Genomic DNA, 17,032 nt, shown 5'->3' on the forward strand with positions numbered 1-17,032 from the left:
TTAAATTCGATACATGGAAGACGTCATGAACATCACTGAGTTCTTGTGGCAATTTCAAACGATAAGCAACAGGTCCAACTCTCTCAATAATCTCAAATGGTCCAACAAATCGAGGGTTCAACTTTCCCCTCTAACCAAAATGTATCACGCCTTTCCAAGGTGATACCTTTAACATAGATCTTTTGCCGACTTCTGACGGTTCTCAATCTTTCATTAATCTGTACGATCTTCTCGGTAGTCTCATGAATAATTTCTGGACCTGTGAGTTGAGCATTCCCAACCTCATTCCAACAAAAAGGAGACCTACACTTTCTGGACCTGTGATATTGTGTGATAGATGTCTACCTCTAGTACAAATCCCATTGATTCACCTAATAATAATGAAGAGTCGAATATATTTTGGGAAGATTCACAAATTCCCGAAGAGGAACCGGAAGAGGAGGAACCGGAAGAAGAGAAACTAGAAGAGGAGGAATCGAAAGAGGAGGAACCAGAAGAAGAAGAGGTTCTGGAGGAAGAAATATTGATACCTATAGTAAATCGATTAAATAAAAGAAAATTCTCAACCAACGGACCAAAGTTAATAATGGTCAATGGTGTTTCCGCCGAGGAAGCAAAATATTGGGAAGATTACCAATTTTCTGATGAATCGGATCTCGATGAGGATTCCGATGATGTTATAGAAATTACCTCGACCCAATTTAATAAAGCGAAAGAAAATAATAAGGGAAAAGGTATAAAAATAGAGAAACCCGATTCCAACCCCGATGAACTTTATATGTATCGGCAACATCCGTATTTCCTAAAATGTAACAATGACCCGGGAACCTCTAAACCACCAGGTTTTTCTAAGCCATTATGGAAAATGATGTCTCGTATTAGAGGAACACCATATATTCCTAGAAAATTAGGAAAATGAACCAAGTCCGAAGAAGAAGAAACCAGTGATTCAGATTAGAGGGTTGTAATCATGTTGTGTATTATATGTATTGTTGTGTGCTTGTACTTTTATGTTCTATGTAAAAAATTGCTTGTATTATTTGTTATTATGAATTTAATCCTTGTCTATTTTAAAGTATAAAAACAAAATGGACGTTAAGGATAGACAACCGAATATTTTAGAAGACCTACCAGAGGATATGATTGAGGAAATCTTGTCTAGATTCGGTCAGAATTCATCAGCACATTTAGTTATGGCGAAATTAGTTTGTCAAACATTTGAAAGACTTTCCAGAAATGCCTTAGTTTATAAAAGGCTTTCCTTTGATAGGTGGGGTATATCACATTGGGGAGACCGTAAGTTACGTCGTGTTTTCTTTAAAGCATTAAATGCGGGGAACCCAAATGCAATTTTACGCTACGGGTTAAGAACCTATTTTAACTCAACATATCCCAATATAGGATTTTGTGAATTAGAAAGAGCTTCTAACATAAAACATAAAGAAGCATGTTATACTTACGGGTTAGTGATGTTCGCTTCTTATCAAAGTGAGAAAAAGAACATCGGATTGCAACTTTTAAATAAAGCCTTCCCACAAGTGACGGATTCAGTAGTTGGGGTGAGAAACAAGGTTTTTAGAATATTACGGGGCTGTTGGACATTACGAAACCCTCAACCTTTTGACGACATTGCAACATGTTGCCTAGCCAATGGTCATAACGGTTATTTTCCACAAGACCAAGGATGGGAAGTCGTCTTAGTAAAACCAGAATGCATGACTTGTTTCTGGACTTATGAACTACGTGTCTTTATTTCCTTTGCTGAACAACTTGCGTATTAACTAGGTTTATCTTCAAAAACTGTCCTGTATCAAAGTGTACTATATTTCATGTTATATGTAATATATCGAAGTTGTAAGTTTGAAGAATATTTGTATGTGATATATTATTATAATCAGTTTTTTATATGGAATTGTAGTAGTTGAATTGTATATTAGCTACTAAGTATGAACTTAACGGGTAGGTAGTACCCGAATTTAAACTTATAAAACGCTAATATGAAGAAAAAACTTTTATAAATGAGTTCATATTATGCTACGAGATACTATTAACTACTCTTAATATTCTGTATGATTAACTTGTTTCATTTGACTATTTTGAAGGAAATGGCACCGACTACTCGACAAGCCATGAATATGAGCGAAGAGGAATTTCGTACCTTTCTTGATGCAAACATAGCCGCAGTACAGGCTGCGCTATATACCAACAATAACTCTGAATCTAGCAATGCAGCTAACGGCGCAAGAAATCGTGTAGGATGCTCCTACAAAGAATTCACTGCCTGCAAACCTTTGGAATTTGATGGAACCGAAGGACCAATAGGATTGAAACGGTGGACCGAGAAAGTCGAATCGGTGTTTTCCATAAGTAAATGTACTGAAGAGGAAAAAGTTAAGTACGCTACGCATACCTTCACAGGTACTGCGTTAACGTGGTGGAACACCTATCTTGAACAGGTAGAACAAAATGTTGCTTACGCACTACCGTGGTCGGCATTCAAACAATTGATGAACGAGCAGTACCGTCCTAGAAACGAAGTCAATAAACTCAAGGCAAAACTTAGAGAGTTACGAACACAAGGGTTTGACGTTACCACATATGAACGACGATTCACAGAGTTGTGCCTATTGTGTCCAGGAGCATTCGAAGATGAAGAAGAGAAGATCGACGCGTTTGTAAAAGGGTTACCAGTAAGGATTCAAGAAGATGTGAGTTCACACGAGCCCGCTTCTATACAGAAGGCAAGTTGAATGGCTCATAAACTCATAAATCAGATTGAGGGAAGAATTAAAGAGCAGGCGGCCGAAGAAGCCAACACGAAACAACTCAAGAGGAAGTGCGGTGACAAGAGTCACCAGTACAACAACAACAACAATTACAACCACAATCGCAACAACTATCCCAACAACCGCAATAACAATCGCAACAATAACCACAATCCTAACAATAACTACAACAAACATCTCAACAACAACTACAACAACTGTTTCAACAACAATAATAACCCCAACAACAACCTCAATAACAACAAGGGCAACATAAACCAAAAACAGCCATGTCATAGGTGTGAAGAAAATCATCAGGGGTTCTGCACGACATTTTGCAACAGGTGTAAAAGAAATGATCATAGCTCGACAAAGTGTGAGGTCTACGGACCAAAGTTTAACAGAACTAAAGGAACAAATAATGTCGGAACAAGTAATGCCGAAACAAATAGTGTCGGAGCAAGTAATACCAACGCTATTTTTTATAAATGTGGAAAATTGGGCCACATTATTAGAAATTGCCTGAATAAGGGGAATACTAATGGGCAGGGCCGTGGAAGAGTTTTCAATATTAATGCGGCAGAAGCACAGGAAGACCCGGAGCTTGTTATGGGTACATTTCTTATTGACGATAAATCTGCTTATGTTTTATTTGATTCGGGTGCGGATAGAATCTATATGAGTAGAGAATTTTGTGCTAAATTAAGTTGCCCATTGACGCCTTTGGATAATAAATTTTTACTCGAATTAGCAAACGGTAAATTAATTTCAGCAGATAATATATGTCGGGAGAGAGAAATTAAACTGGGGGATGAAACGTTTAAAATTGATTTAATACCAGTCGAGTTAGGGAGTTTTGATGTAATAATTGGCATGGACTGGTTGAAAAAGGTGAGAGCAGAGGTCGTTTGTTACAAAAATGCGATTCGCATTATGCGTGAAAAAGGAAAACCTTTAATGGTGTACGGAGAAAAGAACAACGCAAAATTAAATCTTATTAGTAGTTTGAAGGCTCAAAAACTAATAAGAAAAGGTTGTTACGTCATTTTAGCACACATCGAGGAAGTTAAACCTGAAGAAAAGAACATCAGTGATGTTCCCGTCGCAAAAGAATTTCCCGATGTATTTCCGAAAGAATTACCGGGATTACCCCCACATCGATCCGTTGAATTTCAAATAGACCTCGTACCAGGAGCTGCACCAATAACTCGTGCTCCATACAAACTCGCACCCAGTGAAATGAAAGAATTACAAAGTCAGTTACAGGAACTTTTAGAGCGTGTTTTCATTCGACCAAGCACATCACCATGGGGAGCTCCTATTTTGTTTGTCAAGAAGAAAGATGGTACATTTAGGTTGTGTATCGACTACCGAGAGTTGAACAAACTTACCATCAAGAATCGCTACCCACTACCGAGAATCGACGACTTATTAGATCAACTACAAGGCTCGTATGTTTATTCAAAGATTGATTTACGTTCTGGATATCATCAAATGCGGGTGAAGGAGGATGATATTCCAAAGATTGCTTTTAGGATGTGTTACGATCAATACGAGTTTATGGTTATGCCGTTTGGATTGACAAACGCACCAGCTGTGTTCATGGACCTCATGAACCGAGTGTGTGGGCCATATCTTGACAAGTTTGTCATTGTTTTCATCGATGACATACTTATTTACTCGAAGAATGATCAAGAGCACGAAGAAAATTTGAGAAAAGTGCTAGAGTTGCTGAGAAAAGAAAAACTGTACGCTAAGTTTTCAAATTGTGCATTTTGGTTAGAAGAAGTTCAATTCCTCGGTCATATAGTGAACAAAGAAGGTATTCAGGTGGATCCAGCAAAGATTGAAACCGTTGAAAAGTGGGAAACCCCAAAAACTCTGAAACACATACGCCAATTTTTAGAGCTAGCTGGTTATTACAGGAGATTCATCTAAGATTTTTCCAAAATAGCAAACCCCTTGACTGCATTAACGCATAAAGGGAGGAAATTTGAATGGAAGGATGAACAAGAAAAAGCGTTTCAATTGTTGAAGAAAAAGTTAACTACGGCACCTATATTGCCATTACCTGAAGGGAATGATAATTTTGTGATATATTGTGATGCCTAAAAGCAAGGTCTCGGTTGTGTATTAATGCAACGAACGAAAGTAATTGCTTATGCGTCTAGACAATTGAAGATTCACGAGCAGAATTATACGACGCATGATTTGGAATTAGGCGCGGTTTTTTTTGCATTAAAGACTTTGAGGCACTACTTATATGGGGTCAAAAGTATTATATATACCGACCACAAAAGTCTTCAACACATATTTAATCAGAAACAACTGAATATGAGGCAGCGTAGGTGGATTGAATTGTTGAATGATTACGACTTTGAGATTCGTTACCACCCGGGGAAGGCAAATGTGGTAGCCGACGCCTTGAGCAGAAAGGACAGAGAACCCATTCGAGTAAAATCTATGAATATAACGATTCACACTAACCTTACTACTCAAATAAAGGGGGCGCAACAAGGAGTTTTAAAAGAGGGAAACTTAAAGGATGAAATACCCAAAGGATCGGAGAAGCATCTTAATATTCGGGAAGACGGAACCCGGTATAGGGCTGAAAGAATTTGGGTACCAAAATTTGGAGATATGAGAGAAATGGTACTTAGAGAAGCTCATAAAACCAGATGCTCAATACATCCTGGAACGGGGAAGATGTACAAGGATCTCAAAAAAACATTTTTGGTGGCCAGGTATGAAAGCCGATGTTGCTAAATACGTAGGGGAATGTTTGACGTGTTCTAAGGTCAAAGCGGAGCATCAGAAACTATCAGGTCTACTACAACAACCCGAAATCCCGGAATGAAAATGGGAAAACATTACCATGGATTTCATCACTAAATTGCCAAGGACTGCAAGTGGTTTTGATACTATTTGGGTAATAGTTGATCATCTCACCAAATCACCACACTTCCTGCCAATAAGAGAAGATGACAAGATGGAGAAGTTAGCACGACTGTATTTGAAGGAAGTCATCTCCAGACATGGAATACCAATCTCTATTATCTCTGATAGAGATGGCAGATTTATTTCAAGATTCTGGCAGACATTACAGCAAGCATTAGGAACTCATCTAGACATGAGTACTGCCTATCATCAACAAACTGATGGGCAGAGCGAAAGGACGATACAAATGCTTGAAGACATGCTACGAGCATGTGTTATTGATTTCGGAAACAGTTGGGATCGACATCTACCGTTAGCAGAATTTTCCTACAACAACAGCTACCATTCAAGCTTTGAGATGGCGCCGTTTAAAGCACTTTATGGTAGAAAGTGCAGGTCTCCGATTTGTTGGAGTGAAGTGGGGGATAGACAGATTACGGGTCCAGAGATAATACAAGAAACTACCAAGAAGATCATCCAAATTCAACAACGGTTGAAAACCGCCCAAAGTCGACAAAAGAGCTACGCCGACATTAAAAGAAAAGATATAGAATTTGAAATTGGAGAGATGGTCATGCTTAAGGTTGCACCTTGGAAAGGCGTTGTTCGATTTGGTAGACGAGGGAAATTAAATCCAAGGTATATTGGACCATTCAAGATTATTGATCGTGTCAGACCAGTAGCTTACCGACTTGAGTTACCTCAACAACTCGCGGCTGTACATAACACTTTCCACGTCTCGAATTTGAAGAAATGTTTTGCTAAAGAAGATCTCACTATTCCGTTAGACGAAATCCAAATCAACGAAAAACTTCAATTCATCGAAGAACCCGTCGAAATAATGGATCGTGAGGTTAAAAGACTTAAACAAAATAAGATACCAATTGTTAAGGTTCGATGAAATGCTCATAGAGGACCCGAGTTCACCTGAGAACGAGAAGATCAGATGAAGAAGAAATACCCGCACTTATTTCCAGAAGATACGTCAACACCTCCAACTGCTTAAAATTTCGGGACGAAATTTATTTAACGGGTAGGTACTGTAGTGACCCAAACTTTTTCATGTTTATATATATTAAATGAAATTGATATTTACATGATTAAGTGTTTCCAACATGTTAAGCAATCAAACTTGTTAAGACTTGATTAATTGAAATAGGTTTCATATAGACAATTGACCACCCAAGTTGACCGGTGATTCACGAACGTTAAAACTTGTAAAAACTATATGATGACATATATATGACTATATATATAGTTAACATGATATTATGATAAGTAAGTATCTCATTAGGTATTTTAATAATGATTTATATACATAAAATTGAGTTTATTGAATTAAAAAACTTGAAACGATATATATAACGATTATCGTTATAACAACGTCTTACTAAATACATATGAATCATATTAAGATATTAATACACTATGTTTAATCATGATAAATGATAAGTAAACATGTCATTAAGTGTATTAGCAATGAACCACATATGTAAAAACAAGACAACTAACTTAATGATTTCGAAACGAGACATATATGTAACGATTATCGTTGTAACAACAATTAACTGTATATATATCATACTAAGATATATTAATATATCATAATATCATGATAATATAATAATTTAACATTTCATTAGGTATAATAAACATTGGGTTAACAACATTTAACATGATCGTTAACTTAAAGGTTTCAAATCAACATTTACATGTAACGACTAACGATGACTTAACGACTCAGTTAAAATGTATATACATGTAGTGTTTTAATATTTATTCATACACTTTTGAAAAACTTAAATATACTTATCAAAATACTTCTACTTAACAAAAATGCTTACAATTACAACCTCGTTCAGTTTCATCAACAATTCTACTCGTATGCACCCGTATTCGTACTCGTACAATACACAGCTTTTAGATGTATGTACTATTGGTATATACACTCCAATGATCAACTCTTAGCAGCCCATGTGAGTCACCTAACACATGTGGGAACCATCATTTGGCAACTAGCATGAAATATCTCATAAAATTACAAAAATATTAGTAATCATTAATGACTTATTTACATGAAAACAAAATTACATATCCTTTATATCTAATCCATATACCAACGACCAAAAACACCTACAAACACTTTAATTCTTCAATTTTCTTCATCTAATTGATCTCTCTCAAGTTCCATCTTCAAGTTCTAAGTGTTCTTCATAAATTCTACAAGTTCTAGTTTCATAAAATCAAGAATACTTCCAAGTTTACTAGCTCACCTCCAATATTGTAAAGTGATCATCCAACCTCAAGAAATCCTTGTTGTTTACAGTAATATATCATTCTAAATCAAGGTATTACTCATATACAAACTTTGATTCAATTCCTATAACTATAACTATCTTAATTCGCGTGATAATCTTACTTGAACTTGTTTTCGTGTCATGATTCTACTTCAAGAACTTTCAAGCCATCCAAGATCCTTTGAAGCTAGATTATTTCTTATCACTTCCAGTAGGTTTACATACTAAACTTGAGGTAGTAATGATGTTCATAACATCATTCGATTCATACATATAAAACTATCTTATTCGAAGATTTGAACATGTAATCACTAGAACATAGTTTAGTTAATTCTAAACTTGTTCGCAAATAAAAGTTAATCCTTCTAACTTGACTTTTAAAATCAACTAAACACATGTTCTATATCTATATTATAAGCTAACTTAATGATTTAAAATCGGAAAACACGAAAAACATCGTAAAACCGGATATACGCCGTCGTAGTAACACCGCGGGCTGTTTTGGGTTAGTTAATTAAAAACTATGATAAACTTTGATTTAAAAGTTGTTCTTCTGGGAAAATGATTTTTCTTATGAACATGAAACTATATCCAAAAATCATGGTTAAACTCAAAGTGGAAGTATGTTTTCCAAAATGGTCATCTAGACGTCGTTCTTTCAACTGAAATGACTACCTTTACAAAAATGACTTGTAACTTATATTTCCAACTATAAACCTATAATTTTTATTTTTAGATTCATAAAATATAGTTCAATATGAAACCATAGCAATTATATTCACTTAAATCGGATTTAAAACGAAGAAGTTATGGGTAAAACAATATTGGATATTTTTTGATTGTTGTAGCTACGGGAAATATTGTAACAATTCTATACAAATCATATCCTAGCTAACTTATATTTTATTATACATGTATTCTAACATATTATGTAATCTTGGGATACCATAGACACGTATGCAAATGTTTTGACATATCATATCGACCCATGTATATATATTATTTGGAACAACCATAGACACTCTATATGCAGTAATGTTGGAGTTAGCTATACAGGGTTGAGGTTGATTCCAAAAATATATATACTTTGAGTTGTGATCTAGCCTGAGACGTGTATACACTGGGTCGTAGATTGATTCAAGATAATATATATCGATTTATTTATGTACATCTAACTGTGGACAACTAGTTGTAGGTTACTAACGAGGATAGCTGACTTAATAAATTTAAAACAGTAAAACGTATTAAAAATATTGTAAATATATTTTGAACATACTTTGATATATATGTACATATTTGTTATAGGTTCGTGAATCGACCAGTGGCCAAGTCTTACTTCCCAACGAAGTAAAAATCTGTGAAAGTGAGTTATAGTCCCACTTTTAAAATCTAATATTTTGGGATGAGAATACATGCAGTTTTATAAATGTTTTACGAAATAGACACAAGTAATTGAAACTACATTATATGGGTGAATGATCGAAGCCGAATATGCCCCTTTTGCTTGGTAACCTAAGAATTAGTAAACTGATCTACTAATTGACGCGAATCCTAAAGATAGATCTATTGGGCCTAACGAACCCCATCCAAAGTACCAGATGCTTTAGTACTTCGATGTTGTTTTTATCATGTCCGAAGGATTTCCCGTAATGATAGGGGATAACCTTATATGCATCTTGTTAATGTCGGTTACTAGGTGTTCACCATATGAATGAATTTTATCTCTATGTATGGGATGTATATTGAAATATGAAATCTTGTGGTCTATTATTATGATTTGATAATATATAGGTTAAACCTATAACTCACCAATATTTTTGTTGACGTTCTAAGCATGTTTATTCTCAGGTGATTATTAAGAGCTTCCGCTGTTGCATACTAAAATAAGGACAAGATTTGGAGTCCATGCTTGTATAATATTATGTTAAAACTGCATTCAAGAAACTTATTTTTGATGTAATATATTCTTATTGTAAACCATTATGTAATGGTCGTGTGTAAACGGTATATTTTAGATTATCATTACTTGATAATCTACGTAATGCTTTTTAAACCTTTATCGATTAAATAAAGGTTATGATGGTTTTAAAAATGAATGCAGTCTTTGAAAAACGTCTCATATAGAGGTCAAAATCTCGCGACAAAATCAATTAATATGGAACGTTTATAAGAACGGGACATTTCAGTCTTAACCTCTCGATCCATGATTTCAACAGGTTCCTCAATAAAATGAAGTTGATTATCAACATGAAGTTCCTCCAAAAGAATAGTTTCATCGGCTTCGGCCAAACACTTCTTTAAATTCGATACATGGAAGACGTCATGAACAGCACTGAGTTCTTGTGGCAATTTCAAACGATAAGCCACAGGTCCAACTCTCTCAATAATCTCAAATGGTCCAACAAATCGAGGGTTCAACTTTCCCCTCTTACCAAAATGTATCACGCCTTTCCAAGGTGATACCTTCAACATAACACGATCACCGACCTGAAATTCAATATCGTTCCTTCTCTTATTGGCATAGATCTTTTGCCGACTTCTGGCGGTTCTCAATCTTTCATTAATCTGTACGATCTTCTCGGTAGTCTCATGAATAATTTCTGGACCTGTGAGTTGAGTATCCCCAACCTCATTCCAACAAAAAGTAGACCTACACTTTCTACCATATAGATCTTCAAACGGTGCGGCTTTAATACTTGCATTGAAAGGACCCGTTCATATACATTATAAACGATTCACAATAGTTGATTACATCACGAGGTATTTGACCTCTATATGATACATTTTACAAACATTGCATTCATTTTTAAAAGACAAACTTTATTCATATCTAAAGTTGACGGCATGCATACCATTTCATAATACATCCAGCTATAATTAACTTAATAATAATCTTGATGAACTCAATGACTCGAATGCAACGTCTTTCGAATTATGCTATGAATGACTCCAAGTAATATCCTTAAAATGAGCTAATGCACAGCGGAAGATTTCTTTCAAACCTGAGAATAAACTTGCTTTCAAGTGTCAACCAAAAGGTTGGTGAGTTTATTAGTTTATCATAATCATTCATTTCCATTATCTTAATAAACCACAATATTTTTATTAAACATAATTCCAATTGCAGAATCCTCTCGTCTGCATAAAGGTAAAATCATTTCCAATAATATAATAGACCACAAGATTTTTTATTTTTCATAAACATAATCCTCAAGCAGAATCCTCTCGTCTGCATTAAGGTAAAATCATTCATATGGTGAACACCTGGTAACCGACATTAACAAGATGCATATAAAATATCCCCAAAACAGAATCCTCTCGTCTGTATAACAGAATCCTCTCGTCTGTATAAAAATCGATGTACTAAAGCATATGTACCTCGGATGGGGTTTGTTAGGCCCATAGATCTATCTTTAGGATTCGCGTCAATTAGGGGTACTGTTCCCTAATTCCTAGGCTACTAAGCTAAAAGGGGCATATTCGATTCGATAATCCAACCATAGAATGTAGTTTCGATTACTTGTGTCTATTTCGTAAAACATTTATAAAAGCAGCGCATGTATTCTCAGCCCCAAAAATATATGTTGCAAAAGCATTTAAAAAGGGAGCAAATAAAACTCACAATACTGTATTTTGTAGTAAAAATACATATGACATCATTGAACAAGTGCAATGTTGGTCTTGGATTCACGAACCTATATTAATTATATATATTTATATGTTTGATCAATATCTGTCTAACAATTTAGGTCAAGTCGTAGTGTATCACAATCCTAATGCTCGAGACTAAATATGCAAAAGTTAACAAAAGTCATATTGACCAAAATGTCTTCCAAAATTTATACATGATTATTATATAGTTTATATATAGTCATTTTATTTATTTAAATATTTTTAATAGATTTTATTAAAGTAAATAATATAGTTCTTTTATTAATAAATAAAATTTTATATTAAAATTTATATAATAAAAATATACTTTTATATATCTTAAGTAATAAAATTTATAAAGTTCATTTAATATCATAAAAATAATATAATAGGTATTATTAATGTAATTATATTATACGTAGTAAAATATCTTTGTATCGCATATTTATTTGATAAAATAATATTGATAATAATAAAAATAAGTAAAAGTTGTATTATTTTGTAATAATTATTATTATTCTACTAATAAAATTAACAATAATTATATATTCTAAAAATGATAAAATGATAATTTTTATTAACAATAGTACTAAAATGATAATAATAATGATGTTTCATATTAACAATGATATTTTTATTAAAAATAATAATTTTAGTAAAAATGATAGTTTTAATATTAATAATACTTTTAATAATAATAATAGTAAAATAGTGAAAACGATATTTTTAATCATGATACTCATACTCATTATTTCCTAAACGCTTCGTTTAATAGCTTTTAGTCGTCTTTTATATCGCGTTCATATTAATAATAATAATAGTAATCATAATAATTAGTTGTTACTAATATTAGTTTTAATTATAATAATACTAATAATAATAATATTAATGATAATACTAATAACTATTTGAATGATAATAATAATAATAATAATAATAATAATAATAATAATAATAATAATAATAATAATAATAATAATAATAATAATAATACTAATAATAATAATACTAATTATAACCTTAACGATAATAATGATAGTAATAATAATAAAAATAACAATAATATCTTTTATTAATAACGACAATGATAATAATAATAATAATAATAATAATAATAATAATAATAATAATAATAATAATAATAATAATAATAATAATAATAATAATAATAATAATAATAATAATAATAATAATAATAATAATTAGATTATAACGACGATAATAACAACGATAATAATAATCATTTTTAATAATAATATAAAAATTTAATTGACTATAACCTCTAAACCGTTTATCAAAACCATTCGATATCTAAATGAAAAGTTCTCAAATTTTCGCTAGCTTTCCAACGACATGCATATCATATACCTTATCTTAATAGCATATGTATTTAATTCAAGATTCGACATAACCTATCTAACGACAATAACGAACGTATAAGCATGCATAATCCTATATACTCGAGCACTAGTCAGGGATACACTAATAATATATAAAAGTTAAGTTATGAGTGCTCACGTATCAATATTGAGATTCAATATTGCAGGAAAAGTATGTAGACGCAACGGAGATGATAAACACTAGTTTGACTCACAAGCAATACTCCCGAACCATACCCATAACCTCCATAGCTATAACCCATAATTTCCTTAACCTTATCCCGCTCGAAAAATGATTTTGAAATCACTCGGACAGCACTCCGTCGTAATATTTTATGTATACTAATAATATCTTGAAATAATACGGAGTAAATATATATATGTAAATCGATTGAGAGAGTTTAGAGAAAAATATTTTCAAGTTTCTATGAAATAATGAAACATATTGAATTCTATTTATAATAGATTTTTGAATTACTAAAGTGAATTATTAAAGTATGAATTATTAAAGTGAATTATTAAAGTATGAATTATTAAAGTGAATTATTAAAGTATGAATTATTAAATTGAATTATTAAAGTATGAATTATTAAAGTATGAATTACTAAAGTATGAATTATTAAAGTGAATTATTAAAGTTAAAGTAAAGTAAAAATAAAGTAAAGGTAAAGTTTAAGTATAGTAAAAGTATAAAACTATGTACGTATAATACGCGTATAAATATATATAATATTAATTTAAATCGTTATATATATTTAATAAAATAAAATATAAATATCGTTATCTTTATCATATTGGTTAAGTAATGAGTTGTCAAAAGTGGTTCTAGATATTTATAAAAGTTATATACGTTTTAATAATAAAGTTCTTTTTAAACTGAAAAAGTTTTTGTACATTTGAAACTAAATCAAATAAATATGATAATTTTGTTTTCCAAAACTAAATATATTTAAGAATCATTTTGTTTAAAGGTTAAAATAATGGAAATCGTTATATCATAAAATGTTTTAGAAAAGTAGAATCATATATATTCATAATAGGTTTCAAGTTTTTAAATTACAGTCTGTTGGTGAAGCATGGGATAAAGTTCAAAGGTTAAATAAACGTATGAAATCATCTTAATGAAAAATGTCAAGTTACTTAACTTGTCGATATCCAACATCTAAGTTATTTACACTCCACCTTCATACTTATAAATCACTTTACCATTTTCTGAATGTTGTCAAAAAGAATAGATTTCTTAAATCACAGTAGACCTCATAACATAGACCCGTAATCATATCACAATGTATCTGATAAATCAATCATTTGATATTATCTTCTAATTCCATCTATAAACATATTGAAACAAATACGTTCATGTAAAGTATTATACGTTTAATACTTTATTAATATTCTCAAGTTATAATATATATATATATATATACATATATATATACATAATTTATTTATATATAACGGTTCGTGAATCGTCGGAATTTGGTCGAGGTTATAATGAATGTATGAACACAATTTAAAATTCTTGAGATTTAACTTAACAAACTTTGCTTATCGTGTCGAAATAATATAAAGATAAAGTTTAAATTTGGTTGGAAATTTCCGGGTTGTCACAGTACCTACCCGTTAAAGAAATTACGTCCTGAAATTTGAATGGGATGGTCATGGCTGACAATAAGTATGTTTTCATGACGTATACGAGTTGGAAATTAGAGTTTTATTATCATCAAGTAATATAGATAAAGCAATTTGATTTTTGTGAAGAGTACGAGTGAAGTTATCACAAAAGAATGAAATGAGTAAATGCACGTTCTTTTTAACCAATGACATAGTCACGATTGATTTCAGGAATTCAAGGAATTTAGAGAAAATCTTCGTAATAAGATATGGTTTTTCGGTAATTAAGGAAGTTAGGATACGCTTTGATTAAATGCGATAATCTATTTTGATTACTCTGTCGGATATTTTACTATATACCCACCCTCGTTGTTTCCTTATTTCCACAACTCACACCTTTTATTCTTTCTCCCTCAATTCATACTTTATAGCATTCGCTAATATGCTCCATCCAGTTCTGATTCTTGATATACTCCTAACTTTCATATTTGTCATTCTTCTTTTTCATCTGCCGCCTGAAGAATCTATTTACTTCTACTATACTCTTGGTTTTATAGTGTTTTTAGTTCTCCCGTGTCTTTATATTGCTATATACATCGATATATATGGTTTGTAATTTTTGAGTTGTTGTTGGGTTTTATATCTTCCCTTATACTTCAAAGTCCCTGCTTCTGTCTTCTATAATCATTGTCATCCACGGTTAATACTCCCTCCTATTTGCTGCGATTTATACTCCAATTTCTATTTTGGAGCTTTGCCATTTCGTTTCTTCTTCTTGCGATTAGGCATCGCTTGTAATGGTCCATAATTCACTGATATAAATTTCGGAATGAACATTTTTAATGTTCTAAGAAGGAAATGGGAATGGCACGGTATTGATTTGTTAAATTACCAGAATACCCTAGAAAATACCGAATCATCAAGAAATATTTTCTTAATATTTTAGAGGTTAAATAGAATACAAGAGTCGTGTAACATGGCACATGATGATGTTATGATCTGTGAATCATTACGTTTCATTTAAAAACTCAGCATGACTTACTGTAATATAATCACGTTGATCAAGTGTCATTATATTATACTAACTCATGCTTCAGTTCCCAACACTACTTTAATAGTATACATATTTTAAATTCAAATTTTTTCAGAATTTAGAAACTAAAATAGTTTCTTTTATGATGTAACACAGATAGCGCAAAGAGATAAATGATTTCGATTAACAATAGTTATGAAGATATCTTCAGAAATATTGAAGATATTTATAATGAAAGATATGATGATATCTTAGAATATCTAAGATCAGAGGATGATGAAGAATATTATTCACAAGGGTTTAGAGTCAGGAGTAAGGTATTTGATAATAATTTCAGCAGACACTGAATCATTTGAATTCTTTGAAGCCAGGTTTAGTCTTTGTGATTTGTTCACAGAATCCTTCATGGTTTGCGTAATCCGTTTTCCAGTTCCAAACCTTCTCTTTTTCTGAGCTTTTTCAACACACTATTCTTTATTATCAAACTTTTGACTGTTAAGGTCGTTTACAGTTTTTGCTGCTTCATCAGCATTTTCCAAACTTCGGAGAACTAGTTCACAGTTTAGGGTGTTTTTCAGAAACTTCACATTCGAAGTATATAAGTCTAGGAGATAGACGTTATATATACACCTATAACCGTTGGTGGAGACATGCTGTAAGATTTCAAAATACTGATTGCCGATTACCAGTAATTGGCATGACAATTCTTGTTACAAGATGCGGATGAGTAAATGATGGGGTTTCGATAAATATAATGATTTTTTGGAAAGTCAAAGATCAGTGAAGTTGTTGGTAAGTTTATTGCTAATGTGGTGAGACATAAAAGGTTCTCCGGTAACGATGACGAAAGGGCAACGTCTATATCAAGGTTATAATAAGACTGTTTCAACTGAAAAGTCGAAGTTGACTTGCTGGAGCTGTGAAAAAATTGACTAATTTGAAAAGGAATCACAAAGTTATTTTTGCTAATAAATGCCAAAGGATCTGACACGGATACGTGTTAAATTATGACTCTAGTTTCGAGAGCTTTTCAGATGCAAGACTGTGGTTAATATGCGGTTGGATCATCATCTCGATTGTTCATTATTTGAAGTGTCTTCAGGAATTTCGAAGGGTTTTGAACACAGATTGTAATCGTTAATATACATATGATGTTCTAACATAGTTTTAAAGTCAAATTATAGCTTGTGAAAGATGTAAGGATTTAAGAGTGGTGATTTTGGTCATATCTCGAGTTGAATTCTGAGATTTCAAAATCAGAATATGTAATTAAATTTTGAATGATTATGGTTGTTTTAATTTCTATAAAGGAATGTATATTGTTATGAAAGTAGGGAGTATAATAGATGATTTGCT

This window comes from Rutidosis leptorrhynchoides, chromosome 9, assembly GCF_046630445.1.
Source record: "Rutidosis leptorrhynchoides isolate AG116_Rl617_1_P2 chromosome 9, CSIRO_AGI_Rlap_v1, whole genome shotgun sequence".
Taxonomy (NCBI): domain Eukaryota; kingdom Viridiplantae; phylum Streptophyta; class Magnoliopsida; order Asterales; family Asteraceae; genus Rutidosis; species Rutidosis leptorrhynchoides.